Consider the following 22,943-nt stretch of genomic DNA (forward strand, 5'->3'; position numbering starts at 1 on the left):
TTTTCTAAGAGGCAATAGAGAAATTCTGCTTTTATACCCCTGTATTTAATTGAAAAGATGGAATCTGCATTTTGAAGGTTTCAGTGTGATAGATGACCTCAAGTTCTTTGATGTTCTTTCCATTGAGAGGTGGGGTCTACCTCCACTTCCCCTTGAATCTGGACTAGCATCAGCCACTCACTCATATAACTAATTGAAGGTGGCAGAAATGACGCAGCATTACTTTTGAGTTAAGTCAGAGAGGCCGTGCAGCTACTGCATTGTTTGCCGGTATACTTGCCCTTGGAGCCCTGAGCCATCATGTAAGAAGGCTGCCATGCTGAGAAAGCCTAAGCCACAGGGAGAGGCCACATGGAAAAGCTTGGTTGATAATCCCAGTTACGCCCAGCATTCGAGTCATCCTAGCCCAGGTACCAGACATATCAGTGAAGAAGACTTCATCCGTAGACATTTGAGACATCCCCAACTGCTTAAACCTTTCCAGTGGCATCCCCCAGACATTGTGAAGCAGAAACATGCCATCCTCACTGCGCTCTGTTGGAATTCTTGACCCATGGAATCCTTAGGTGTAATAAAATGGCTGTTTTATGGCATTCATGTGAAGGAGGATTATTATACAGCAACAGACAATCAGAATGTCTGGTGAATCTTTTGCACAATAAAATTTGAAAACTACTGTCTGAGATAATTTTCACTGTACCCAAGAAAGTTGAATCATGGTTGTATGGTGTTTTAACCTAGCTAAAGTCAAACAATTCTCAGAATTTCCTTCCTTGTATGGTTCCAGGTTGGAGCTGGCCACAGAAGAAATTTGTGCAAGCTTTTAAGGGTGGAAATGAAGAAGCAGTCACTTTTAATGCTCTAGAGGACAGTGTAGGGCATCAATTGCCATTGCAACCCAGACACATTATCACTGATCTGCTGATTTACCTTGTTGGCATGGATCTGCAGCTCCTTCAGCTCATTTTTTTAAAAGTATAATTCCCATTTTATTTTTCTCCAGAGAATAGTCTGTCTTCAGCCTTTAAGAACTCAGCTCCTTACGCGGGTTTTGGTGGGGGTCGTGTGGCAGCATCCACAGGTCTAAATCTCGGTGGGGGTGTTCGGTCCTTATGGGCTTCACGAAGTCAATTCCTGACTAATTTGTCGTGAACTGGATAACTCACACAGTAATGCAGCTTCACATGCAGCTTGGGAAGCACATAGGCATCGAAGATGTTCATTTCAGGAACGTCCCTGACTGTTGCAGCCTCCACTGTGTTTCAAATGACGAATTTCTTAATGGCCTTGTCCTTGGGCACACATTGGGCACAGTTCGTGCAGCAAATAAGCTGCATGTGGCCATGGCCCATTTTGGCACGACCATTGTTCCTTCTTTTCTTTGTCGTCTTGGAGGTATGGACTGGAGACTCCTTCAGTTCTTGATGGACCTCTTTGAGTACTGGGTCAGGTGAAAGTGCTGCTCCATGGTGAAATATGCCAAAGAGTAGGATAGTTAACAGAGCCTTGGGGCAAAACAGTAAAGGAATATTGCTGCTCATCTCACATTAAAAGCAAAAACCTGAAAAACATTTGGCCCTCTTTCTTGCTGAGGATTGAAAAGAATGCCCTTGCCAACTCCATAATGTAGACCAAGCAACACAGGGCTGTGTTGTCTATTTCAGTTAAGGTGCCATATTGCAATGTATCTGGGTTGCAGTGACAATGGGATGGCAGCTGTATATGGGACTATAGCGTTGTTCAATTTTTATAGGTTTAAATTAGTAGTCCAGCAGGCAGTTAATTTTTTTCTTTTTATTTCTTTCAGGGCCAGAAAAGCAAATTAAATTGGAATGTGATGGAGACCACTATCCCTGCCTCCTTTCCTTCGTTAAAGGTGGCACTAATTTCTGTAATTCTTTTCAAGATGTGGTTTTCCTTCCGATATACCATCATGGCTGGAAGAGAAGACATAGGTGAGCTTAGAGGTTTCCACTTGGTCATTTTTACCATAATAACTCTAATACAACAGGTCAAGAAAGAAATCTGAGGGCTTTTCCAGTTTTTAATTATAACCATCCCAATTATGCACTCAGGGGCCTGACCATCACTGGTAGGTTTATGTAGCCCATGTACCCACTGTGAAATAGACTTGGACAGGGACTCCATATATCTCCTGGCTTTCATAAGCTCCCACTCTAACCTGGGGACTATGCTGGCATTTCAGACCCCCTGGCAGAAGTATCAGCTAAGACTGTATGTCTAATGGCTCTCAAAAATCTGAGTGTTTCCCTTTTCCCTAGTATGTCTGGAAAAAGGCTTCAGGTCCCTTTGGGGAGGGAATGGGGGCATGCTTATCGTATGTATTTGCAGTGGCATTGCAGGATTCCTTATCAAGGAGGTTAGACTTCCTCTTCAATCAGTAGGCTTTAGTTCGGAGAACTGGCCTGAGATCTGAAATATAGGATTGCAATTACCCATTTGGTGACTGACATCAGCCTTTTGTTCACTAGCTTTCAATTTTTGTGTGGTTATATAAACCAAGTAGTAGTCTAATTGGTTGCCCTTCTGTATTGCTCTTATTGGCCGTTGCCACAGATACTAGTAGGTCAAGAAACCTTGACTGTCACTCTAGCTTTGGTCTGTATCACAGTAATTATGTTCCTCCTGACTTTTAAGATTAGATGCCACCATCTGGTCTCTGCTATTCTTGAATCTTATCATCCCCATTGGTAATAGCCCAATTCCATTGCAAAATCTCTTGCTCTCAAATGTACTAAGACATAAGATACACAGATGTACTAAGGGACAGTTACGGCTGACCTCAAAAGACGCTGGCGCCTTGCTACCACTGTTATTACTTCCTGTACTGGTTATTACTTTGGCCTTCCTGGGGGACGTAGTCAGGTGTTAGGTTCTCTGATTCACATCGCAAAGGATTTTAATATGTATACCTTTCTGAACTTGTTGACACCTTTCTCAACACTCTGTTGAGGCAGTTCCAGCATCTCTATCTCATGAGAGATTGACACTGTATCCAAGCCTCGAGGAGTCGTCCCAACACCATTTTAGGACTGACTACAAGTGTCCTTATCAGGACATTAAGTTTCAAGTCACGAGTCATGAAAGAGTGCTCCCATATCATTATCTGCTCCCTTAGCTCACCTTATATTCTCCCTCCCCAGTCTAACATCCTTAAGCTCCACTCCCATACACACTCCAATTAATATATGTTAACCAGGTCTTTAAACTTGTTGTATGTGTATATAATATGTTCAGGAAGAAGAATCTTCACTTGAGTTGTGCTGCGCCTTGTTCCTGTCACTGGTTTGGAGGTAGTTAGGGAAGATAGAGTTAGGTCTTGAGAAGGACAAGCACCATTTTGTGAAGCACCTGCTTCACACGAGCCCTCTGCAAGGTCCCCTATTGAATGGCCGCTGTTCTCTTTTAAGAAGGGGGAGGAACCTTAATCCTTCAGGTTGGTGAAAAAAAACCTCAGTAGGTCTCTTCTGTCACGGTCAAAGATCTGGTATGATAATCGTGAGAATCAGAGACTAAGATGAGGATATTTGGTTCAAGGTGGTCAGGTTCATGCAACCAAATATCCTCATCTTAGTCTCTGATTCTCACGATTATCATACTAGATCTTTGACCTTGACAGAAGAGATCTATTGAGGCTATCATTCAGTATTCTTGGAGCTCTGCTAGACTAGCAATTCAATTCTGGGCTTGCTTTTGAATAGCATCTGCCCTGTGGCTACAAAGGATAAGAACCTCTTCAAACACTACCATGGAGGCTTTCTCACTTTCACAGTGTGTCTTGAGTTATCAACTTAACCTGCGCCCATCTATGGTTTTTTCCCCTTTTTCTTCAAGACCTCTAAAGCCGTGAACAAAAGCCAACCAAATTCATAGTTTTTATAATTATCTCTTTCCAGCTTATCCTACTTGGGGCTTTTCAAGGCTGACCAGTAAGTGACCCAGTCTCAGCATCTCAATCTGTGGGTCTGCTTTCTAGAGCTACTTCTTTATTTCACTGTTTTTAAATTGACAAATAACAGTTGCATATATTTATGACATGCCACATAATTTTTGAAATATGTATATATTGTGGAACAGCTGAATTAACATATGTTTTATCTCACATACTTACTTTTTGTGGCAAGAACGCATAAAATCTACTCCTGGCAATTCTCAAGTACATCACACATTGTTATAACTATAACCATGTTTCACAATCACCATCTAATGTTGTTATATTCTATGATAGATCTCTTAAACTTATTCCTCCTATGAAACTGAAATTTTATATCTTTTGACTGACATCCTCCTTAATGACCTCCCTACCCCTCACTGTTCTACTCTCTGCTTCAATGAGTTTGATTTTTTTAGATTTCACATCTAAGTGAGTTCATGTGGTACTTCTCTTTCTGGATCTGGCTTATTTCATTTAACAAAATGTCATTCAGATTCATCCATGTTATTGAAAAGGACAGGATTTCCTTGTTTTGTTTTCAAGACAGACTAGTATTCCATTATGCAGAGCTACTTCTAATACCAACTGTTTAGCCTAGGTTTCTTCAAAGTGCTGAGCCTGAGACAAGGCTTGTGCGATGGTCATTATTTTGGAAAATAATCCTTCAAAGAAGAATAAGGGAAGAATGAAGCAGGAAAGGAGGGAAAGATAACTTAAGAGCACCTTACTGAGTGGATGGCACTGTGGAGAACTGGAGATTAATCCTTGTTAGGGACCCTCTGGGAAGTCATGTGCAGCACACTTAAGAATCATCTACTTGAAGGGGAAGAAGGGAATATTTATCACTGACTCCTGTACATTGCTGGCTGAGGATTGTCCCATGGGATATAACTCTCACATTTCCATTTTTGGAAAAAAGTATTTGGTTCTTTTTTATCTTTTAAAGATGATCAATGAGACTTTTAAAAAAGTATCATTATGAACTTACGGATTTTAACATATTTAAGTCTCTCTGTTGTAGTCATTATTCTTACTGATAATGTCCCATCTTTGGCTATTGTGAGTGCCTTCAAATTGGTTCCTGTGACCTTTTAACCTGAATCCAGCAGACTTTAGTAGCTTCCTTGTTTTCTAGCATGACAAGGTCATCTAGGCTCATTCCTGCTCCAGACACGAAATCATCCATTTTCCCAAGGAGCCCTTCAGAGATCACGATCTGGCACTAGAGGTCCTCATTGCTATTGGGTTGGTCAATGTATGAAGGCCTGTTTCCTGGACAGAGCTAGAAATATGTTTTTGTTTATGGGAAAGAGAAATACCTCATGAGTTAGTACTCATATTTCCAATTCAAATAAAAAATTAGTTTTTCTTTACCTACCTTCTTTGATTTTATATTTGCACTTCTTTACTCTTACTAATTAGCATAATTACTTATTTGCTTGTTAAAAGAAAAACTATAGACACGATTGAGCAAAGAGGGATTCACAAATCGGGGAGCGTTCCCATCTCCTGGAGCCAGAATAGGTTTGGAGTAACTGTGGAGCTGTCACGTGGTTGGATAATATTTATGGACAGAAAAAGGAAAGTGGTGAACAGAAAACAGAAGTGAGGTACAGAAACAACTGGGTTGGTTACAGCTCAGTGTTTGCCTTGTTTGAACATGGTTTCAACAGTTGGCAACCTGTGATAGGTTACAGTCTGTTTACATATCCAATTAGGTTACAGTCCACTTTAGGTCAAACTTAAAATATGCAAGGAGGCAGCTTTAACTTAACACAGTTTAACCTGTTCTATTTGTATATATAATTGTTTCAAACATCATTACAAAATTACTTATTTTCTTTTTTTTTTTTTTTTGAGACGGAGTCTCGCTCTGTCGCCCAGGCTGGAGTGCAGTGGCCGGATCTCAGCTCACTGCAAGCTCCGCCTCCCGGGTTTACGCCATTCTCCTGCCTCAGCCTCCCGAGTAGCTGGGACCACAGGCGCCCGCCACCTCACCCGGCTAGTTTTTTTTTTTTTTTTTTTTTTAGTAGAGACGGGGTTTCACCAGGTTAGCCAGGATGGTCTCGATCTCCTGACCTTGTGATCCGCCCGTCTCGGCCTCCCAAAGTGCTGGGATTACAGGCTTGAGCCACCGCGCCCGGCCCCCAAATTACTTATTTTCTATACCCTATCATATACGTGTGTATGTTAGTTTGATACTCACCATATCAATATTGTTATTAACAAATGAGCCCTGAATACAATTTAAGATTTCTTTGCAATTCTATTTTTCCCTTAGAATATATCCCACTAGGAGGGTACAGTCAAATTAATATGTTTTGAAGTTATTGAATTAATTAGATATCACTTTCTCTATATGTTAATAGTTAAACCATCAACTTAGTATTTGTTCTCAATTTTTAGGAACTGATATTTTCTCACCTTTATTTAATTTTATTTTTAAATTATGTAAACCATTTATGTGGTTTGTAAGTCAAAAGCTCTAAAACAAAGTATATTCGGAGAAGTTTAACTTCTTTTTTTTTTTTTTTGAGACGGAGTCTCGCTCTGTCGCCCAGGCTGGAGTGCAGTGGCCAGATCTCAGCTCACTGCAAGCTCCGCCTCCCAGGTTTACGCCATTCTCCTGCCTCAGACTCCCAAGTAGCTGGGACTACAGGCCCCTGCCACCTCGCCCGGCTAGTTTTTTTTTTTTTTTTTGTATTTTTTAGTAGAGAGGGGTTTTACCATGTTAGCCAGGATGGTCTCGATCTCCTGACCTCGTGATCCACCCGTCTCGGCCTCCCAAAGTGCTGGGATTACAGGCTTGAGCCACCGCGCCCGGCCTCGAGAAATTTAACTTCTAACCCTTTTCCCTCTAACTTGTTTTTTCCTTCCATTTTTCATTACAGTTTAATTTATTCTTCCAGTTTTTTGTTTGTTTGTTTTTGCAGAGACAGGGTCTTGCTCTGTCACCCAGCATAGAGCGCAGTGGCATAATCACAGGTCCCTGTAACCTTGAACCCCTGGGCTCAAAAATCTGCCCACCTTGGCCTCCCAAAGTGTTGGGATTACAGGTATGAGTCACTGTGCCTAGCCCCTTATTCTTCCATTAAAAAAATCTATATATATGTATACATAGATATACTGGCATTCCTTCCTTTCTTAGATAAAAGGTAGGCTACTATACACCTTAATCTGCACCTTGCTTTTTTTCACTTAATCGTACTTCATGCAATTCACTTTGTAATGATGCTTAGAGATTGCATTCCTTTCTAGAGCTTCACAATTCTCCTTTTTGTGAACTTGTTGAGATATAAATTGAAGACGGTGCAAGCAGATTTGGAAAGCAACTGAGTCCTTAACTAGAAGGATAGATTTATCACTTGTTGCAATGTGGAAGACTGCAAAAAAGAACAAATTTTTGGAGAAATATCAGAAATTTAGTGGACATATTTTGCTTGAGATGTCTATTAGACATGTAAGAAGAACTACAAATAGACAGTTTTGAATACCCTAGTCTAGAATTCAAGGGTGAGGTCCAGGCTAGACATATAATTTGGAAGTTAATAGATGGGGAGTTTGGTGAAAGAATGGAAGAGTAAATGCTCTAGGCTGGTCATTTCTCCCCCGATTTTATTAACTCCTAAATGTAGGAGATTTGGGTTGCCTGTTTTCAGCCCCTCGACTCCTGTTTCACTGATTTCCATGGTGAACAGGTAGGCAATCACTGTCTGCAAGCAGAGTAGGAAAGGCGCAAGAGGAAAATGCTATCTTGTTCTCGCTAACCTATGTCCCCTGCCAGTCTTCTCTCCTGGGCTATTGTCAACCCTTCTTCCCCCACCCTCTTCAGGTGCAGAACTTCCATCTCCCAGGGTTTCTTACTGTTGATGTAATTAGTTCCTGGAATCTATGCTTCCTTCTGAGCTTCTGCTTGTTTGATTCTGGGGAAGGAAGCCGGTAACCCATGCCAGTTTTCCATCTTTGCAGGAACTCGAAATTCTATTAGATTTTAAACATTCAACAGGGGAAAGAATTTTTTTTAAGAGAAAAAAGATGAGGAAACTGATTTATCATCTCTTTCAAATATCCTGTGGAACTATTCCAAGGAGATTGATTCTGATTAGACTCAGCCTGGGGAAAACAGCGATTCAACAAAGCTGGAAACTGCGTACTGGCTAAGAAAATAAAGAACTGACTACTTGCCAGGAAGCAAAAAGTATTCTATGTGAAGACATGCTTTAACTCTAAAACCTTTCTGAAATTTTACCTTAAGTAAACATGTATAGTATATCCTTAAAAGCTACATTTCCCCAGCCTACGGTAAACAAGGGGAAAGATACCAAGTTCATCACAAATTATTTCTCTTCAATCTTGTATGATTCACTACTGTTATGTAGAGAAAATGTTTTAATATTATAAAGTCAAGCATAAAAACCTACAATCAAAATTAAATACGATGAACATTAAAACAAACAGGAGAGGTAGTTTATAAAGTTAAACTAAATGACATAATTAGAAGTTAATAAAACTTAAATAGATCTTAGGAAAGTTTTCTCATGGAAATTAATATCTACATTTTTATATAGTTTCTCTTAATTGACTATGTCCTTAGTATGCTCTGTTTTTTGTTTGCTATTTTCGTGCTGGTGGCTTTTAAACAATTTTTACAAGAAATATGTTTATTATCTACCAATACAGATGAAAAAGGAGTCAAAAGTGAAAGTTTCCCTATGATAGCAGAACCTTCCCTTCATGGATGCAAGGCAACATGCCTCCCAGAGATAACTGCCCTTGACAGATTAGTATTTATCTTTCCAGACTTTAAAAACGCAAATTAACATTTTTACATATACACGCATATATTGAATACATATGTATTTCAGATATATGTAGAGAGATAGTTACATCTCTATGTATCTGAAACTTACAATGGGTATGTTTCTATATTATTAGTACATTTAGATCTATGTCTTTATTTGAAATAGCTAAAATTGATTTTGCACATATATTTATAAATTATATTTTATTTCATTGAAAAATACACACAAAAAGAGAAAATTAAAATGAATCTGCCTGTGGTCCCAGCTACCCTGGAGGTGGAGGTGGGAGGCTTGGGCCTGGGAGGTGAAGGTTGCAGTGAGCCAAGATTGTACCACTGCACTCCAGCTTGGGTGACAGAGCAAGACCCTGTCTCAAAAATAAAATAAAATAAAATAATACAATAAAAATAAAATAGAATAAAATGAACAAATGAATAAAATTTTTATTCCTTTTTAAAATAAAACATTATAAAAATAATCTGAAAAAGTAGTATCTGGTCATTGGTCCCAGTTGTATCTCTTCTTTTCTATGTTGCCAGTTTGTATTTTTTGCACACTCACTAAAAGAGAGAAGAAATTCACAGATCTGTAAGGCTAAGGTGTAAAAAGGAATGCATTTGTAATGGAAGCAAATAAACTCTTGAATTCCTGGTCTTTAAGACTGGGGAGTGGAGGAAAATATATTCAACAATTTATCAAATGAGCGAACAGAGATGGAGGATTAAAATTAAGGTTAAAAAGAGAATTTGAAAGCAATTATATGCGACAGGCAGAAAAACTTCATGCAAAAACCCTTTCTTTAAAATGTTTACTGTTATTTAAGGTTGGCTTTGTAATGAAGAAAATAGCTTCATTCTTAGAAATGAGAACAAACTTCAGGTTTTTCAGGCCAACCAATGTAGAAAAACAAGAAGTGAGTTCTGTGATGAGACAGGTTGAAGTAGCCTCCAGCACATTCACTTCTCTAAAAATAGCCATTTTTTTCATGACAAAATAGCTACAGAAGAATAATGAAAATTGCCATTCTTGGTCTTTAAGCCTGTACTAGTGGAAATGGAAATTTTCTCAGCTTTTAGAGTCCATATCTAAGGTCTTTAAAGACCTAAAGCCCATGCAGTGAGAGAGAAAACATTTGTGAGAGGCAGGAGGAATTAACTCTGTAAAGAAATACCTCTCAAGGGAATGTAAGGCTTGATTGCAGAAGTGAATATTAGCCTCAAAGGAAAACCTTTTGCAGTAAAATGATAAAACTTCATGTACTTAAGGCAAAGGGAAGGGGAAATTTCTTTTTTGTTTTGAGACAGAGTCTTGCTCAGGCTGGAGTCGCTTAGGCTGGAGTGCAGGGGTGTGATCATAGCTCACTGCAGCCTCAACCTCCCAGCCCAAGCAATTCTCCCACCTCAACCTCCTGAGTTGCTATGATCACAGACACATGCCACCATGCCTGGCTAATTTTTTTTCTTTTGTAGAGATGGGATCTTGCCATGCTGTCCAGGCTGTATTTTTGATAAAAACAAGGAAATAGCCTCAAGCGAAATTTCCGAAGAACCCTGCATCAATATTTCAGGCATTTTCAGGGTTGATGTATGGAGCAGGGATTCAGCATTGCTCTCTCTGTCTTCAGAAGGCAGCATCAATTCTCCTGGGAGGCAGTCACAGGTGCAGTCTCCAAGCCCTAGAACAGCAGCTATCTGCTGCGTGCCGAGTTCTGGGGAGCTGAGGATGTCCCAGCAGAGATAACATGACTGAGGATTAAAGAAGCAATTGCTACTCACTGGGGATTAGATTTGCAGACCTCTGAGATCCCTTCCAACATTGAGATCAAATGTTATTAAAAGAAACAACCACACACATCCACAAATCCCCTTCAGCAGGGCTGAAATTGGACCTGGGTAGGGGTGAGGTGGGGTGGCTATGTGGGGTGGGGAGATGGCAGGGATGAGGGAAGACCTGGGGAAGTATTTCTAGCAGAGCCTCATCAGTAGAAACAGTTTGGTTTCAAATGTATAGCTAAATTCCCCGGCATGTGGTTGGCGCAGGTTCCCCAAGGAGAGAAACAGGGAATAGCAGGGGTATGCTTCCTCAGTTGGCATTGCAGCCACTGGAGGGGACTTAGATTTCAAGGAGGACACCCCATAGCGTGGCATTCTCTGAGGCATAAGGCTCAGAATTAGGGCCCCTTTTGTGTGAGGGCTGTACTGCTCTTCACTCTAAAATTGTCCTTCTGGATTTACTGAGAAGGCATGAAATTCAAGTTGGTAGGTGAACAATATCTCTGGCAAATACATGGTGTTTAGGAGTAAAGAAGTTTTTTTGTTTCTTATTCCATCTTAAACTAAATGTTTGTCAAATTTGCTCCTGCATTTCTTCACTTAAATTAAAACTGAAGAACATGTAGTTTTTTGAGTACCAGAAATTGCGAGAGATGATAGATCACCAGTGAGATGAATGTTTTAAAACCTGAGCAATGATGTAATGGAAGATAGATTGAAAGTTAAATTGTTATTCTACTTGGAAAGAATTATGTAATACAAAACTAAAGGGCAATACAATTCTTCAGTGTCTAATATTTTAGCCCAAGTTTCAAGGTGAAAGAGAAAAGATGTATACAGATTTTCTCAATAAGAAAACTCAATTATAAGGTTTTATGGCTGAGAAAAAATGTGTAGTCTTAAAGAACAAGTTGGGGTTATGTGAAAGTTCTCTACGAGAAATCTATTTGTCTCAGAACCTCTATTACTGAAGGAGAAAGTAGCTTTATGTAAATAAAATCTCTGGAATAAGACAACAGTTTCATGACTTTCAGGCCAAGGTATAAAAAGAAATACAGAAATAAATATTTTTTTCACTGAAATAAGTAGCGTTATGCACAATCTCCTGAATAAAAGGATAAAATCTTAGATTTTTGAGGCGGAGGGTGGTGGGGGCTAGGATGAAAATAAAGTATTTGTGATGGTAATAACAAAACAGCTTCATGTGAATCTCTCTAAGAATCCTACTTAAAAATCTTTAAGCTATTGACAAGGCAAAACAAACAAACAGCCAAAGAAACCAAATAAGTCTTTAATTCCAGGGTAAAAGAAAGAATGAAAATGAAATGTCTAATTTCATGGAAAGGTAACTCCATGCAATATCATCTCTCTAAGAAATTCTCCTGGGTTTCATTTTCAGGCTCTTCCAAAATTAGGACAAGAGCCCTTTCTTACCTAGGCTGTACCTTGGTTCTTTTGATCTTGAGATAGAAATTTCAGACACGGAGGCACAGAGGCCATTAGAGAATTTCTTATCACCTTTATCCTCAACATACAGTACCAGGTATGACCCTTGTGGATCCTGTCCTCTGCCTGAAGAGGCCTCTTTGAAATTTCCAGTGGTCCTTGGCCCACATGTGGTGTGTCTTTGTTCATCAGGACGTGGAAGACAGGTTGCCGACCCCTTGCAATTAAGTGTCTGCAGGCACAACCTAGTGACTATTTCAAGAAGGATTGCTTTTCGCTTCAAATATATTACTTTGTTCAAAGCAGATCCTGTGGGCTTACAGAGATATCGCATCTTATCCTCTACTTCATTTTGTTCACCAAAGGACAAGTGTATGCCTGTCCTCTTAGAAACATGAAAAAATACAAAGCACAATTTCTCAGCAAAGAGGGACTCTTCATGGTAAAGTTGTGGGGAAAAAAAAAAAAGTCAACGTTTTCCTCTTTGTGTCAGATGTACAGCCTGGCTTTTGGGAAGAGGTTTATAAATCTTGCAGTGCCTTGTTTAAGAACAACAATTAGAAATGGTCTGTTAATCCCATCTGCTTCCCAGGAGGAGAAAGAGTCACTACAGGGATGGATTAGGGCCTCTCTCCAATCCTACATAGGGACGTCTGCAAAGACTCTCGTAGTAAATGTTAAAAGCTTGGCTAGAGAAGAGGAAAGTCGCCTTAGAGAGAATCTCTCTAAGATAGAGCAAGAAGTAGATAAGATAATACTACTGGGCAAATATACTATAAAAGAGAACAAAAATTCACATCTACTAGGTAGAGATAAACCTAAGGAATATTTATGATTACTGAAGGTTCAGGGGACTCAGTAAATTAATACCCATCTTCTCTGCATAGTTCTGAACTGGGAATAGACTGAAGAGATGGGCAGATGGAGATAAAATATCAACTTCACTATTGAGAGAAAGCTATGCTGAATGACATGGCTTAGATCTGTTGCAAAAGGGGCTTGCAAATTCTTTCTTTGAATTGGAGAGGTGTACTCAGGCTAGCACAGCTGGACAACTGAAGGCCCTTAAACCACAGCAGAGTAGAACAAAGTGTGTGCTCTCTGAAGGCAGGCACATTACCCTTTAGTCTTTTCTTCCTTGATCTCTCTGTGGCATTTAAAATAATTGGCCACGCTTTTCCCACAAACACTTTTTTCTTGGTTTCGGGGACACCAAATTTTCCTGGTTATCCTCTGATCGTACTGGCTATGCCTGCTGCTTTCCCTGGCTGGTTCCTCCTCTTCTCCCTGAACTGTGAATGTTGAAATGCTGCAGCGTTCACTCTCCCCTCCCCTCCTGCCTCACACATGCTTTTTGTGATCTTATTCCGTTTCCTGACTTTAAATATGGGTTATGTGCATTAGCTACCAAATTTACTTCAAATCTACCAAATGACTACCAAATTTATATCTCCACCTAGGACTTCTCCCTGAACTCGCAAGATTCATGCATGCAACTGCCTAGTCAACATTTCCACTTGTATATCTAATTGGATGTTGAATTTGACACATCCAAAGCCAACCCCTGATGTCTCCTTCCCATCCTACTCCCCTCTCAGTCTTCCCCTTCTCTAGTCTTCTGGTTGCTAGGTCAAAAGACCCACCACGGTCCCTGACTCCTTTTTCTCTCATGCTATACATTCAATTCTTTAACAAATCCTGTGGGCTCTTACTTCAAATGAACTTAAGAATCCTCCCACATCTCCCCACCCTCAAAGATACTGCCCTAGTCCAAACCACCATCAGTTCTGGCTAGGGTCATTGTAATAGTCAAAAGTGATTTATCACTCCCAGTACTCCCACAGTCTGTTCTCAAAACAGCAAAGTGATCTCAACAGATACTTTTAAAATCTAAGTCAGATAAACGCTTCTGTGCCCCAAAGCTTTCAAAGTCTCCCGATTTAATCTAGACTAAAAGCCGAAGTCTTTACTTTTCCCTACCGAGTCTACAGAATCTGCTCCTACTCTGGCCATATCTGACTTCATCTAATCTCTAATCTCTCCCTAGAACCATCCTTTTCTGGCTGGGCACGGTGGCTCCCACCTGTAATCCCAGCACTTTGGGAGGCCGAGGCGGGTGGATCACTTGAGGCCAGAAGTTTGAGACCAGCCAGGCCAACGTGGTGAAACCCCACCTCTACTGAAAATACAAAAATACAAAAATTAGCCAGGTGTGGTGGCAAGCACCTGTAATCCCAGTTACTTGGAAGGCTGAGGCAAGAGAATCGCTTGAACCTGGTAGTTGGAGGTCGCACTGAGCGGAGATAGCGCCACCGCACTCTAGCATGGGGAAAAGAGTGAGACCCTGTCTCAGAAAAAAAGAACCACCCTCTCCAGCAACCTTTTTGCTGGTCTTCAAACGAGTCAGGTATGCTTCTGCCTCCAAGTTATTGTTATTCATGATGCCTCTATTAGATCTTTCTTCCCATATCACCCTCTTACTGAAGCCTTCCCTAACCATCCTATTTAAAATTGGACATCTGCCCACCGCTCCCTGCAACTTCCACATTGCATCTCCCCTTCTCTAGTCTATTTTTCTGTAATACTTACCACCATCTGACACAGCATCTATTTTACCTAACTATTTCTCTTCTCCCCTGCTTGACCCCATAGCTCCCACAAACATACATGATGTGGACAAGGACTTTTGTCTGTTTTGTCTGGTCTGACATCCCCAGCATCTAGAATAGGGCCTTTCAGTAATGATTGCGCAAATATGTGTTGAATAAATAATTTTATTTTTTATATTATATTATTTTATTTATTTATTTTTGAGATGGAGTGTCACGCACTCTGTTGCCCAGGATGGAGTACAGTGCTGCTCACTACGACCTCCGCCTCCCGGGTTCGACTGATTCTTCTGCTTCAGCCTCCTGAATAGCTGTGATTACAGGTGCATGCCACCATGCCTGACTAATTTTTGCATTTTTAGTAGGGATGGGGTTTCACCATGTTGGTCAGGCTGGTCTCAAACTCCTGGCTCAAGTGATCCGCCTGCCTTGGCCTCCCAAAGTACCGGGATTACAGGCATGAGCCACCGCACTCAGCCTGAATAAGTAATTTTAAAAATGAATCAATGAATGAATCTCAAGGGGAAACAGCTATGCTAAGCAAGACCTGCTTCCTTCCTTTGAACACTAGTCAGGAGACTCACAAGATACTCTAGTGGAAACCCCTCCCCATGGGAATCTGAGGGTTGGGGAATAAGTGTTTCTCTAAAAAATGATGGGGGAAAATTTATCACAATATGTCTCTTCAAATCAGGCCAGTGTTGTTCTTTAAGATTGCGGAAGTGGAAAAAAGATCAGCTTCATGCAAAATCTCTCAGGAGAAGAATAAAACTAGGGTTTTAAAAATTGAGTCAGAGAAAGAAAGAAAATGATTTGTGTTAGGAAATACCTTCCAGCAAAATCTAAACAATCCTCCTTTGGTCATTAAGGCTCGGGTAAGAGAACAAAAATTAATCATTTGATTGAAGAATAAAATTCCCAGATCTTGAAGACCGAAATATAAAAGGAGAACATTTATGGTAAGAAAGAAGAAAAAGAAGTGAGTGAGATTTTATGAACTGGACAAGTAAAAAGTAACTTTTTATACAGAAGTCCTTGAAAACTGTTCCAGAGCCTTTAGTTTCTTAAAGATAAACTCTTAGAAGGAATAAAACATAAAAGAAGAAATAAAAATATTTGCAGTGGCAAAGGTACAGTAGATTTATTTGTCTCACAACTCTCTCTAGTTTGTGGTTACATGCACACTTTTAGCTCTGCCATTGTGATTATTCCTCTCAAAACCTCAACTGGGCCAGGCATGGTGGCTCACACTTGTAGTCCCAGCTACTTGGGAGGCTGAGGCAGGAGAATTGCTTGAACCAAGAAGGTCGAGGCTGCAGTGAGCTGTGATCATGCCACTGCACGCTAGCCTGGGTGACAGAGCGAAAGTTCAACCCAAAAAAAAAAAAAAAAAAAGTAATTATTCTTAGGTAATTCATAAAATTACATTAGACAATGTGCTTCAAATAAAGAAAGCTGAAAGTGTTAACTGTGTAGGAGTGAGACTATGGATAGTATTTAGCATGATTGTGTGTTAGGGAGAATTTATTTTTATATTTATTTATTTATTAGTTTTTGAGATGGAGTCTTGCTCTGTTGCCCAGGCTGGAGTGCTGTGGCGCGATCTCAGCTCACTGCAAACTTTACCTCCCATGCTCAATCAATTCTCCTATGTGAGCCTCCCAAGTAGCTGGGATTGCAGGCACCGGCCATCATGCCCAGTTAATTTTTGTATTTTTAGTAGAGACAGGGTTTCACCATGTTGGCCAGGCTGGTCTCCAACTCCTGACCTCAAATGATCCACCTGCCTTGGCCTCCCAAAGTGCTGGGATTATAGGCATGAGCCATCGTGCTTGGTCTATTTATTTATTATTTATTTCGAGATGGGTTCTTGCTCTGTTGCCCAGGCTGGAGTGCAGTGGTGCAATCAGGGCTCACTGCAGCCTTGACCTCCTGGGCTCAATCAATTCTCTTGCCTCAGCCTGGGGCTATAGGTGTGTACTACCACGCCCAACTAATTTTTAAATTTTTTGTAGAGATGGAAAGCTCCCTATGTTTTCCATGCTGGTCTTGAACTTCTGGCCTCAAATGATCCTCCCATCTCAACCTCTCAAAGTGTGAGCCACCACACCTGACTGCTAATTTATTTTTATATAGTATAGCTCAACTGATGGCTGTTTACCTTCGCTTCATGATAGCTCAATTTAGAGGGAGTTTTTTTCCATATATTATGTATTGGGCAGTCACCTAATGCAATGGTTCTAGATAGCCCTGGCATCTCTCAGGGGAGAAGAGAGCCAGGAAGCCTCAGTGTCTATATGATTTGGTCCAGTCCCCAGGTGAGAGCTGACAGAGGCTGCAGGAAGACCAGCTGCTGGGGGGGCAGGAATGTGTCAGGCTGGGCATGGGTGACTGTCTCATTTGCAGTCAGGCTCGCAGGAGAAGAAACAGGAGCTCTGTTAGTCTTAATAGTTTGTGTAATAAGAGAAAAATAAACAGGACCCGTATTTTCTTTCTTGTCAGAACGGGAAAGCAGGTGAAAATTGAGAATTTGTGCATACGTTGTGTCTGGGAGACAGAGCATGAGTATCTGAATCCACCACCAGGACCTTTTGCTTATAACTATCTGGTCTTCCTGTCTCCATTCCTGTTATCCTCCAGTTTATTCCCTGCATAGCAGACAGTTGGATCACATCAACTTTTCGAATTAAAGTCCTTCAATGTCAAGGCACCTGCATGATCAGGTTCCTGTCTGCCTCTTGCTTCTCACGTCAGCTCTTTGCAACTATCCTTAGGCACACTGGTTTCCTCCATAGAACCAAGCTTCTTTCTTTTCCTTCCTTCCTTCCTTCCTCCCTCCCTCCCTGCCTCCCTCCCTCCCTCCCTCTCTTTCTCTCTTTCTTTCATGGAGTCCCAGTCGCCCAGGCTGGAGTGCAGGGGTAGAGTCTTCGCTCACTGCAACCTCTGCCTCCCAGGTTCAAGCAATTCTTGTGCCTTAGCCTCCCCAGGAGCTGGGATTACAGGCGTGTGCCATCATGCCTGGCTAATTTTTTGTAGTTTTAGTAGGAATAGGGTTTCACCATGTTGGCCAGGCTGGTCTTGAACTCCTGACCTCAAGTGATCTACCCGCTTTGGCCTTCCAAAGTGCTGGGATTACAGGCGTGAGCCACCGTGCCCAACTGAACCAAGCTTTTTTCTGATTTGACCTTTACACATCCTATTCTTCAGCCTGACGTGAACAACTTCTACCCATTCTTCAGGCCTCAGCTTAAGTATCAGTTTCTCAGAGAGTCATTTATTTCCTCCCTCCCCAGACTAATCTATGACGTCCCCATGATTCTTTCCCACAGTACTAGGTTCTTTTCCTTCATTGTGCTTGCCACACTTTGTAATGATATATGTATTTATTGCTTGCTTAATGTCTGTCTCTCCCCTGGATTGCAAGGCCTTTGAAGGAGCTTACAGGATTTCTTTACTATTTTATATCCAGCTCCTTGAAAGCATGGGCTAGGAATGGCCTCATGAGAAGGCTATAGTCAGTGGACTCCAGCAGTAACTTGATACTAAGTGTCAACTTTTCCTATTTTGTGTTACCATTCCTTTTTTTTTTTTTCTTTTTTGAGACACAGTTTTACTCTTTTTGCCCAGGCTGGACTGCAATGGCACGATCTTGGTTCACCGCAACCTCCTCCTCCTGGGTTCAAGTGATTCTCCTGCCTCAGCCTCCCGAGTATCTGGGATTACAGGCATGCACCATGCCCAGATAATTTTGTATTTTTAGTAGAGACGGGATTTCACTATGTTGGCCAGGCTGGTCTCAAACTCCTGACTTCAGGTGATCCACTCGCCTCAGCCTCCCAAAGTGCTGGGATTACAGGTGTGAGCCACCGCACCCGGCCTTATAATTCTTTACAGAAGTGCAGAGATGAAATGGCCAGAGGTAATTATCAGAAATGCTGAGTCCACCTAACAGGGGGGATGGGGAGAAGTGACAGCCACGAAGCATGTGTGGTGCATGTGCACACTGCTGAGATTCACACGCAGAGGGACTGCGTTTCCCCATCATGCGGCCTGGGTGCTTGGACTATGACACTGGTATGGAGAAGAGTGGTGAAAGAACATGAGAATATTTGCATTACACAAAGCAGGGAGTATGCACGTAGGAAAAAAGTTTTATTAATTATAAAATCCAGCTGGGCACAGTGGCTAACGCTTGTAATCCTAGCGCTTTGGGAGGCCGAGGCAGGCAGATCACTTGAGCTCACAAGTTCAAGACCACCCTGGGCAACATGGCAAAATCCCCATCTCTACAAAAAATACAAAAATTAGCCATGTGTGGTGGTGCACACCTATAGCCCCAGCACTCAGGAGGCTGAACTGGGAAGGATTGCTTGAGCCTGGGAAGCAGAGCTTGCAGTGAGCTGAGATCGTGCCATAGCACCCCAGCCTGGGCAATAGAGCCAGAACTTGTTTCAGAAAATAAATAAATAAATAAATAAAACAAATAAAATAAAGTCCTCCACCTCTTTTTTTTTCTAAATTGATTTCATTCTTTTCTCATAATGTGATGGATATTTATTCCTGCATTCACATTTATCCAATACACATCTGGGACCATATGCTATGCATTGTGTAGGGCTAAAAAGATACAAAATTTCACTTCCATTCTTTAAGAACTCAACATTTAGTGTGGGAGTTTTAATATGATAGACATATATTAAAATTTAATATTAGATATTCAAATTAAACGTGGTATATATGTTCGTATTACAACACACAGCTGCCTATAATAAATAAGATGTGCAGAAAAATGAAGTGTTCTAGAACTTTAGTCACCGAGCCAGTGGTACCCTGATTTACTGACTTTTAGAGGATTACTTAGGACTTAACCAGTGAGCTAGACATGCAGAACTGAGAACACTCAACAGGGATGTAATCTAAATATGAAAAACACAGTACTGCATAGGTCCTGACTAACCAGAACATGTCTGACTAATCAGCTAGCACTCCCAACCAATGAGAACAAATGTTGGCCAAATGTCAGTTACATTCAACACTGACATCTGTCATGAATCAAGTACTGTCATAAAGGAGTTCACAGTTTGGTTACAATGCTATAAGTGAGGCAGGGATTACAAGTAGTTTTCCATTTTTGAGCCGAATCCAATTGATAGGTAGTGGCTCCCTGGAGAGCAGAGTGAGGGATTCTGAGGCTATGTCTGGACTCACTGTCAGAGTGTGGTGATTGACATGTGCCCTGGAAGAAGAAAAGACAAACTGGGCCGGGTGCGGTGGCTCAGGCCTGTAATCCCAGCAGTTTGGGAGGCCGAGGCGGGCAGATCATGAAGTCAGGAGATCGAGACTATCCTGGCTAACACAGTGAAACCTTGTCTCTACTAAAAATACAAACAATTAGCCGGGTGTAGTGGCGGGCGCCTGTAGTCCCATCTACTCGGGAGGCTGAGGCAAGAGAATGGTGTGAACCTGGGAAGCGGAGCTTGCAGTGAGCCGAGATTTCTGCCACTGCACTCCAGCCTGGGCGACAGAGCGAGACTCTGTCTCAAAAAAAAAGACAAATTGGAGCATACATGCCATGTATCTGACGTCTCTGCTTGTGATTAAAAGACAGAAAAACCTGCATTCAAATCCTTCTTCAAGTCCTCGGGAATTGTATAACTTTGGGCAAATGGCTTTATCCATCTGAGTTTACCTTTTCTTACTGATAGATGACCTGCCTCCTAGGATTGCTGTCGGAATTCAACAAGATATTATTAGGGGCAATATGGAGAACACTGTGTGAGAATTCCACTGTATGGAATGACAACTTCCATGGAAATGTTCTGCCCATAGGATGGAGGTGAGACTCCAGCCTCATGTTGAAGCTAACGGCCGCAGAGGGAAGGCAATAAGGGAGGAGGAGGAAGCCTGAGAGTGGAACTGACCCAAGAGATCTTAGTGGTGGGGAAGAGGAAGTGATGGGGCCAAGAGCAGAGACTGGGAGAAGAGATGCATCTAACAGAGATTTTTTTGGGGGGGAGGGGTGGGGGGAATGCTATGTGCCTTGACCCATCTCCCTGGTCCCTTGAATCTCCAGGAAAACCCCTCAAGTCACAATATGCTTGGCCCATTGCATTTTTTTTTTTTGGAAGTCAGTGAAGGGGCTGGTCACGACTGGCAAGGGTCCAAAACACTGTCTTCTGTTACAGGTGACGAGTGCTCGGTGAATGGGGGCTGTTACCATCCACACTGCTACTACAGGTCCTTCAGTCGACATGAACACGCTAGAATGAGGGATGGGAGGACGAAGAGCTCATTTGGCCTGGGTGTGTCTGTCCTTAATTACACTGTTCTCAAACATGTGTTCCAGCCAGAGGCTTGTTAAGAAGAAGCCTTTGTTTAAATTTCAGGGCCCACAAAGCATTTTAGAGTCCAGACTCTAGAAAGTTTTATAGGCTGGAAGTCTGTGTGATCTGAGTGAGATGAGCCCTTGTGTTTTATCAAAGGACATTCTGGGAACATAAACCTGTTTGTCTTCATGACAAGCCATGTAACTCCTGGGCAGAGTTCAGTTCTCTGTGAAGAGAAGTGAATATGCCACTGGTACACATGCTTTTCAAGCTTCCTGATCCCCACGCAAGACTGATTTCACAGGCTCCTTGACATCTGCGTTTAACCCCCAAATGTCCTCTGCTGGGCACCTCTTTCGCTTTTCTCAGTCTCACTGCCCTCATTACTATTTGCTATGACATTTTCTTTTTGCTTTTTGGATCTCACACTGATTACTGCTTCCTGGCCCTTTTTGGCACCCGTGTAGCTGAGGGTACTACCCTCCACTTCAGATAAGTCCGTGGAGTTCAGATTTGTCCATCCTCTGCTGATAGATGTAGGAATGGCTTCCAGAAATCTCTCTGCAGAGGGAGTGAGGAGCCTCCTGGGAGAGCTTCAGCTTAGACACATAAGTCGTGACGAGAAACTCAGCTCAGGAACAAAGCCTTAGTCCCTACAGCAGAAAGGCAATCCTAAGGCGAGCAGCGCCTGAACCCTTTCCTACCATCAAGAACTCAAGAAGTCAGGTCTGTCATTTACAAAGGCATGGGGTGGCCAGTGTCACGGAGATTGGCTAGATGCTTCCCAAACTCGTCTCCTTTTCTTCCTGGGCTCATACCTTCCCAGCACACATACTCTGTGTCTGAGGTCTAGCCTAATAAATGTGGGCAGAAGTCACGTACACCAGTTCCAGGCCTGGCCCAGAAAACTTCCTGCATGATCTGGGATGCAAATGATCCAGTGGAGACCTCTGAGGCCCTAAGGATGAGGCAGCTGGAGACAGAAGGGTCTGGGTCCCTGAATGACTGAGAGGAACAGAGCCCCAGCGCAGTCTACTTGCACCCCCACCTTGACTGTGACATAGGCAGAAATAAACTTTTACACTCTAAAATCACTGAAATCTTGAGGTTGTTTGTTACAGCAGTTATCTTGCTCTGGTTGACTCGCCAAGTAACCAGAGCTCTGTCTAATGAAAATACTGCATTCAACCTGAAGGAGTAGCAGCATAGCACTGGCAATTTCCTAATAAAGTGTAACATAAAAAGGAGAGAGAGGCAGTCTTCCCTAGTTAACTTTGCTCCTCACAGCTTTGACATTTTAGGAGCACTAAAATATGAGGTGGCATTCAGTGGGAGATACAGGAAGAGGCAGCAGTTTTTGAGAGGAGGCGGTTTTTGAGGGGCCTGGCAGCGCAGTGGAACCAAGGAGGAAGGGAGGCGGCAGCTGGTGGCACTGGTTCCAAGAGGCACTGGTTCCAAGAGGAGGTGGTGAAACCTAGTGGGGGTAGTCAGGACCAGCAGAAGTGGCCACACTGTCCAGGGAAAGACAAGCATTAGATGGCCAGATTTGATCATAAACCCATGGAGGACACTTAGAGATTGTGAGCAGTACTTGGAGTATTACGAAGGTAATAACCAGCAATATGAGTTCCCTCTATGAGTTACGGGAACTTGAGGAGTTTGGGGAAGAACACTCTCACTGTAGATCAATGTAGGAAAAATAGAAGGTGATTTTTCTGGCTTCAGTTGTGAGTTTTCAGAAAAGTAATTTCTCCAAAGAGGCACAGCCGCCAGGCAGGTTAGGCTGTTCATAGGCATCCCGCCCCTGCCGCTCTTGTACTTGTCGGGGAGGCAAGCCAAGTTCAGAAGGCAGAGAGGCCCCGGGTGTCTGCATTTTCCGCAGTGACCTCAGTGGGTGTTTGGGCAGCAAAAGTATTCACATTCCACTCGGTAGCTGGAGAGGAACTCACAGGTATCCTCTATGTAAAAGGTAAGGATCCTGATTCTTTTGGCAGCTGCTTTGAATTTTTTTCTTTAATTGAAAAAAAAGTACA

At 42.0% G+C, this 22,943-nt stretch overlaps 1 pseudogene; it reads right to left on the reverse strand.

The window, feature by feature from the left end:
- Positions 1-1,040: 1,040 nt before the first annotated feature.
- On the reverse strand, positions 1,041-20,837 carry LOC111552097 (annotated as a pseudogene).
- Between the last annotated feature and the right edge of the window lie 2,106 nt (positions 20,838-22,943).

Source organism: Piliocolobus tephrosceles, chromosome 10 (genome assembly GCF_002776525.5).
Source record: "Piliocolobus tephrosceles isolate RC106 chromosome 10, ASM277652v3, whole genome shotgun sequence".
Taxonomy (NCBI): Eukaryota; Metazoa; Chordata; class Mammalia; order Primates; family Cercopithecidae; genus Piliocolobus; species Piliocolobus tephrosceles.